At 43.1% G+C, this 7,759-nt stretch overlaps 1 long non-coding RNA gene across 1 annotated transcript in view; it reads left to right on the plus strand.

Annotated features, from left to right (window-relative positions):
• The first annotated feature begins 4,558 nt into the window (after positions 1 to 4,558).
• Positions 4,559 to 7,759, plus strand: part of LOC110286055 — a 7,715-nt gene continuing 4,514 nt past the window's right edge. The window contains exon 1 of the long non-coding RNA XR_003835592.1: positions 4,559 to 4,716. This is a non-coding gene — a long non-coding RNA (uncharacterized LOC110286055). The remainder of the gene's footprint in view (positions 4,717 to 7,759) is intronic.

The raw sequence follows: 7,759 nt of genomic DNA on the forward strand, positions 1-7,759 counted from the left end.
CCAAAATGCACAGCCCTAGCACTTCCCCCACCAAAGGCAAGAAACAGCTGACAGTTCTGATCAAGAAGGTTGTGAAACCTTTAGGAAATGAGTCTCATTGAAGGAATTTGATACTTTCTATCCATTCTGTTCCCTGAGCGCAGATGCAATGTAACCTACCACCTTCCTGCTTCTCCTACCACGCACTATCCAGGACTATCAAGGATTGAACTCCTCAAGGGCCTATAGTCAAAATAAATACTTTCTCCCTCAGGTTGTTTTTTGTAGGGGTATTTTATAACAACAGCAGGAAAACTGACAATGACTGAGAAATTTAACTGCCAGATCCCCAGGTCTGTACAAAAGTGTGCAAAGCCAGAGACTCAGATGAGAGGGTGGGCTTCTTCTCCTCTGGCTGCCCCTCTGGATACAGGGCCAGCAGTGTCCCTTTGAACCCGTGAAGACTAAAATGGCCTCATCCATGCACGTTGAGGTAGTGGCTCTATACGTGGCTGTAGCTCCTTCCCAAACCTAACCACAGTGGGACTCACACCTGCCCCATATAGGTCAGTTCTGACTCATTGTTTCACCTCACTGTGACAGGCTTTGATAGGCATTGACTAGTTACCAACAAGTTATGCACCTTGTGCCTACCCTCAGAGTTTAGTCTTCTTTCTTCTTCTTCTTCTTCTTCTTCTTCTTCTTCTTCTTCTTCTTCTTCTTCTTCTTCTTCTTCTTCTTCTTCTTCTTTTTGTTGAGTCCTCTTGTTTAAAAAATAAAAAATGAAATCAGTCTTTTTTTTTCTTTCAATCAAATTTCTTTTTATTTATTTGCTTTTAGTGCATTAGTGTTTTGCCTGTGTGTATGTGTGAGTGTATGTCTGTGTGTATGTCTGTGTGTGGATATTGGGTCCCCTAGAATTGAAGTTACAGACAGCTATGAGCCGCCATGTGGGTACTGTGAATTGATCCCAGGTCCTTTGGAGGAGCAGCCAGTGCTCTTAATGGCCGAGCCATCTCTCCAGCCCCCAGGATTCCACCTTCTGCTCTAACCTGTAGCTGAAAGTCTTAGCCATCTCAAGGACAGTCAGCTTTCACAGGTCAATGTCAATATTGCCAAGTCACCAAGGACTCTTCTCTGGGGGTAGAATGTCAGTGGATACCATTCTTATATTTTAAATACAAATGTTGTATTTGTGTACCTATGGACTGTCTTTTTTCCAAAACTGAAAGAAGCCTGCTATAGGGCACACTCAGAAGTTTTAAAAATAATTTTGAAAAGGGTTGGAGATGCTTGCTCTGCAAACATGAAGGCCTGAGTTTAATTCCCAGAACCCATGTAACAAAAACTGGGCATGGGCCAGTTGGACAACCCTTGCCGCCAATCCTGACAACCTGAGTTCTCATGTGCTGCATTCTGGCGCCTAGACATAAGCCATGCATGACACATGCCCCCCAAACCCCAATGAGTAAATGCATGCCTGTAACCCTACCACTGAGAGGCAGAAACAGGAGGAGCCCTGGAACTCACTGGGCAGTCAACCAAGATGTAAATGATGGCTGACAAATGATACCTAAGGTTTACGTTTGACCTCCACACACATACACACACTAAAAAATATAGCAAAAAAGAAATAATACATCATAGTGGTCTGAGGAGAAGTCAGACGGGGAAACCTTGTTCCGTAATTAGCCAGCACCAGTGGTGTAGCTAAGACTCCCACTGCACCTGGCTTCCCTGGTGAGTATGGCATGGAGAAACAAGATACAGGCTCTAAACATTTATTTTTTAATGTTAGGCTTGGGGCTGAACATTCTGATGGGCAAAGGGCAATATAATGTCAGTCCCTTGCCCCTTCCCTTGGTGGCTGACTCTAGAAAGGATGATTGTGCAGTCACTGTTGGGCTCCCAGAGAGGTACTTCCCACTATGATACCAGACACAGATGCACAACATTGAAAATTCAGTAAGCAACATGTGGGGCAGTTAGGTGGAGGGGGAAGGGCCTTACCTGCAAGAAACAATGCAGAAACTCTTCTTGGTGTGTGTGTGTGTGTGTGTGTGTGTGTGTGTGTTTGTGTGTAACAACTTGTATCGGGATATTCTTTCTGCTATTAATGTAAGCACCTACTTCATCTCTGGAGATAACCCTTGCCCTCATTTGCTGCCTGTACCTTACACTACTCACTGCCCCACCCTACCTGCCCTTGGGGGGTTGTAGGTGAGGTGGCACAGAATTAGTGACTCAGACTCTGGATCCGCAGCAAACTCATATGAATGCTGCTGCTGCAAACTCCTTTAATACCCTACACCTACACCCTCATTGGTCCCAAGAAAACATCTCTTCTAAACAGTAGTTCCCAATTAGCTGGCATTGTCTGCGTCAGCAATCCTTGGTATCTCAGGCAGTCCTCAGTTAGGTCCTCCTGCAGGGGATGCCTTTGTGGCTATGAAGCCCTGGCTGTCTTCCTGAAAGTAGCATGGACTCCCTCTGACTAGGTTAATGGATGTAGGAATAGAGATGAAGAAAACACACCCTCTAAGAGGTCATTTAGTTTTTGCAAGGCTTCTTGCCTTCCTATGTTGTTTGTCATCTTTGTACTAGATGTCCTCTAGGAAGAGGACAGCATAGTTGCCATGATTTTAGCTTGTACCTAGGGCCAGCTATGCTCTTCTTGAGTGTAGCAGGAATGACACAGCTGCCTCTGCATAAATGCCAGGGCTGCATAGAAGGTATTTCACAAACAACTGGAGCTAAGCAACAGTTAGGGCTTCTTTCTTCCAAAGATGAAGATCAGAATCCCAGACTCTGCATAATTCACTCCTACACTGGACCTCTGGATACAGCTCTTCACCCCTGAAGCAGCTTCTGGTCCCTCTTCTCCAAGTCCTTCTATATATTAATAATGGCTATCCCCTCAGGGGCCTTGTTGCATAGATATTTGAGAGAGAGAGAGAGAGAGAGAGAGAGAGAGAGAGAGAGAGAGAGAATTTGCCTTCCAAGGTAGTTTTCCTGCTCTCTGTTGCCTAAGCAACTGTCTGCTATAGGAATCCCCAAAGCTGCCAGCTCCCCTGGACTCAGGTCCCCAGCAAGGCCACCCCCCTACCCACTTCTCTCCCATCTGCTTATAATTTAATGCTCTGTGTGTTTTAATCATTTCATTAGGCATGTCCTTATTTTGAAATGCAACTAATTCTTCAGTTCAAACAAACAACCAGTGATCTAAAAATGAGACCAGTCTTTACTCTGGGCTCCAGGTTGCCTCAGAAGAAATATCACACCTATTTTAAGGAGGGTGAGAGAGGAAAGTTGCCCCTAGTTTGTTTGTTTTAAGCCACTGACTTTTTAGTTAACATATTTCAGAGACTTTTGAGTCATCTTCAGAACTTTCAAAATCAACTTGAAGATGTTTTCTTGAGGATTTCCCCCCTTTATATTTCTATAAGGTCTGTTACTATTAATGCTTATCAGAAGGTGGGTTTAGAAATGTCATAATTTTATATTTGATGACAACAAACACAAAAGAAAAAAAACTGCTTCCACTGTAACTTTGTCTCTTTCCGTATTTTCTGTATAGGAGTTTACATTTACTAAGGCAAAGAGAGTTATCCTTGACTCCAAGAGGAAAAAAAATTATAAGCTATGTCCTGAGATTATAGGGGGTTTGTTGTTGCTGTTGTTGTTTGGTTTGGTTTTGCTTTGGTTTTTGTCCTTGACATTCATATTTGTTCTACATCAAGAAATGATGAACTGGCAAGATGGCTCACTGTAAACACATTTGCCACCAAACCTCAGGACATGATGTCAATCCCCAAGACTTACATGGTGGAAAGAGAAGCAGACTCTTTCAAGTTGCCCTCTGACCTTTACAGTAGGACATGAGCTCACACAAGTTCAAATAAATAAATAGAAAAAAATTTAAATTCAACTACTGAAGTCCCAGAGCTATGTGTAGGTCTAACATATCTTTGACATTCTGTACAATGTGAAATTGATGGTACCGTTTTTGCTGCCGGTACTTTGGTTTTTTGTTATTTTGTTTTTGTTTTGTTTTGTTTTGTTTTGGGTAATAAATTGTTCTTTTACCATTTAAGAAGCGTAAGTAACATTCCCACCCAGTAGACACTTAGAAAACTTTTGTTGAAGTTCAGTACTAAATAGGTAGATTTAGTTGTTCCTGTCTGTCTCAATTCCCTTTTCTGACTTAATAAAGATTTAAAATGCCACGTTTACAATCTGATCGGGATATTCTGTGGATGACTCCCCTACAGTCACCAAACAAATCAAGACCATTTAGGTTTCGTGTAAACACTGAGATGGTGATAATAACCTATTAGAAAAGAAGTTTGGGAAGGATTGTTTTCGGACTTTTTTTTGGTTCGCTGTGAACAGACCTGATCATTTGCGTTGGTGCCTGACACAAGTGGTTCTCATGCGCCATCTAGTGGCTGCTGTGAAACTGTGCTGTGTCACGGGAAACCCTTTCTGAACAAGCCTTACTGTTGCGAATTCCTGTCCCGGTCGTCGGGCAGCCACTGGACACTTGCCCATCTTTCAGCCTTTAAATTGAGAGGAACCACCGAAGAACGCATGCACAGTGTTTCCCAAAATCCCTGTGTCCTTGGGAGCAGCCAAGATGTAATCGGTCAGAGAAATGGTTTCTTCCTGGATCCACGTGAGTTAAACTGTTGTGGGACTGGAGACACTCGCGCCTGCAGAGTTGTGGTGACAAGCAAGGTAAGCCGGGTGACTTTTGTAACCCTTTTCCCCAGCAGAGACTACTCCTGTGTGTAGAAACCACGGCCTGACAGCGACTTCTCTAACTCATAAAACTTGCTCTAACACACGGGGAAAAAAGCCTCACTTAATCCAGTATCCTGTGTTGATTCCTGCCTGCGACATCTTAATTCTTACCCACCCGCAGGAGGACTGCTCTCGGCTGTGGACAGTGATGTGGATTTCACAATATTCAATAATCAGACTTTTCATGGGGGCTATTCCAGTCAAATATTGATTTAGTCAGAAAGGAGTGATAGAAATACAGCCCTGTAGGTTTATTCTTGTTAAAAGTCCAAAGTAGAGTGCAGACTTTGAGAGTTCTTCTTGCAGAAAGTATTAGCAAAAAGTAATGTCCAGGCAGCCCCAAGTGATACAAGACAGTTAGCTATGAATTTCACAAACATCATTAAATGTGTGTGGATGTAGTGCAGTACTGGAATGAGAGAAAATAACTAAAATTAAGATAAATTGCTTAGGAAGTCACAGCCAGGGAAGCCGTAATTCACGAGTTTTCTAAGCTAGTGTTCTTACTGCCTTTAGGAATAGGAAACATTGCCTCCAAAGCTGGGTTAACCACTCTTGAAAAGCATAAGGTACAAAGTGATTTACTCTCTTATTTCCAAGATTAAAAACCCTACGATAGTATTGTCCTCACCCTGTTCATGCTTTCGGAGAGAACACTCGTCCTACAGAAATACACATTTGTCTTCAGAACTCTGATCTCTCTCCTGTGCTGGGGCTGGGGTTCACAGCATCTCAAACACTGTTTCTCAGGCCTTATCGAAGGGTTATCTATTTCCATGGAAACAGTGATCGACTTGAGACATCTCCAGTGCTCATATTTAGCAAAGTCTGTGAAGAGTGGCGATGTAGAGTATCCGATTATTACTCAAGTGAAGCCCCTGTGTCAAAAAAATTCTAAGAATCATTATCTCCTTTTGCATACTGTCTGAAATTTTTGAATCCACTATCTGGAAACTGGAAGAAAAAAAAATACTGGCTCATAAAAATAAATAAAAACTGTGGGTTTGTGTTTCTACTGTGGCATGCCTGCTAAAATGTCTACCAAGTGAAATTCAAAGATGTCCGCTTTTCTCAATGTTAAATATTCAATTTCCCAAATGTTGATCGATGTTAAAATTTAAAGAGAGGGCTGGTTGATGGCCCAGTGGGTAAAATTGAAAGGAAATTTTTTTCTAGATTTTTTTTTTTTGGCAGTACCATGATTCATCGAAAACCTTGTTTGTACCATGAAAAGAAAGAAAACAAAAACTTGCAATATTCTAACATCTGGCCCATGCTATTTTCTAAGCTTTTTCATATATGCTTTATATACATCAAGTCCTATACCATAGCTCAGCTCACGCAAACTCATTTTCCCATAAACTAATAAAACACCTTAAAATACAGATCTGGAACTAAAAATAAATAACATTAAGATCCTATTCCATCACAGGCCAAGTAGGAACGAGCCGTTCTGCTAAAGCTGTCTTTGGTTGGGATGTTCACTCCAGGCCAGAGGAAATCACTCGGTTCTTTCAGACGCCTTACGTCTCCCTCCTGTCCACGTTAGAGAGATGTTGCTGAGATAACACAAGACAATCTCAGGGAGGTTCTGTGCTCAGGAGAACATAATGAGAATGCATTGTTTCTCACAGTCTGGCTGGAAGGGTGTAGCACACGGTAAAATTAAGACCTCCTCCTTCATTGTGCAGCACAGTTGGGCTGTTTGATCTCTAAGTCCTTGGATAATTGGAGTCTACACAGCATGTGGAATCCGGGTCTGAGCATCTCCCCCTCTTGCCCAAAGCCCTGCCTGAGGGCACGGTTCACCCCCTAGCTGGATTCTGCTTATGTTTGGGGTTCTGCTTTGACATAGGCATTGTTTGCAAGCTGAGAAAATGAGAACGTGGTGGAGGCTAGAAAAGGAAGATATACCCGTTTGTTATCAGACGCACCACAGTGAGTAGGAACCCAAGTTGAGAATGGCAGCTTCCTGCATGTGTGGAGCGCCCTCCCACATTCCACAGTCTCCCAGATATGGCAGGTTTCTGATTCAAGGCCCCCACACGGGTTTGTTTTTCACACCAGATTTCCATGGACTGCACCTGTCTGTTTCAGGTCATTATGACCTTTCCTACCTATGAGCTCTAAGGTGCCAGCGCTTGGTTTATACTTCATTCAACAAATAACCCAGGCTGTGCTAGGTGCTCTGGGAACTATAAGCCCCTGCAATGAGTCACAGCATGCTTCTGTCTTCAACAAGTAGGAGTAACAGATGGACCCAGGTTGCCCAGGGCTTCTTTAAGAAGCACAGACTGTAAGGAGACTCCACACACAAGCACAATATACCATAAATTAGAAACTTCACCCTTGAGCCAGGCAAGGCTGCTTCGGTTTGCTCAAGCTGCCATTTCCTTTCCCGGGAAACCCTGGGTAGATCCAGGTTCCAGGTGCCTGAAGCCTATTCGATATATTTAGAGACCTGTTTTAAGAATCAGAAGACAAGGTTATCAGCTAAATACAGGGCCACAGAAGGGGGCCTGCAAGGTAAGAGACTTCAGAAGTAAGCTTTGCTAGCTTCTCTGGCAAACCCTCTTCAGAGAAAATGATAGTAATTATCAGTGAAAAGCCATTCACTTTCTTGAACACTCATGCTCAGACACAAGTGGGGTCATCCCCCCCCACACACACACACACACACTTTACAAATTGAATTGCAAAGAGTTTGGGATGCCTGTCTATGGCTGTCCCATAAGATCCTCTTTTTAGCTTCTCTACACCCAAAACAGTGACAAGTTACTGTGCCTGCCCTGGAGAGTAAAATTAGCAATGACAATGAACTGGCTGGGGTCTCTATACACTCTGGTGTCTTAAAAGTTAAACCCCTAAGTGCCCTTTGACTTAAGTTGAACTCTGTGGACTCAGACTCTAGGTAGGAGGAATCTCAGAAGCACTGTGTGTGTGTGTGTGTGTGTGTGTGTGTGTGTGTGTGTGTGTG

Source organism: Mus caroli, chromosome 19 (genome assembly GCF_900094665.2).
Source record: "Mus caroli chromosome 19, CAROLI_EIJ_v1.1, whole genome shotgun sequence".
In the NCBI taxonomy this organism is placed as follows: Eukaryota; Metazoa; Chordata; class Mammalia; order Rodentia; family Muridae; genus Mus; species Mus caroli.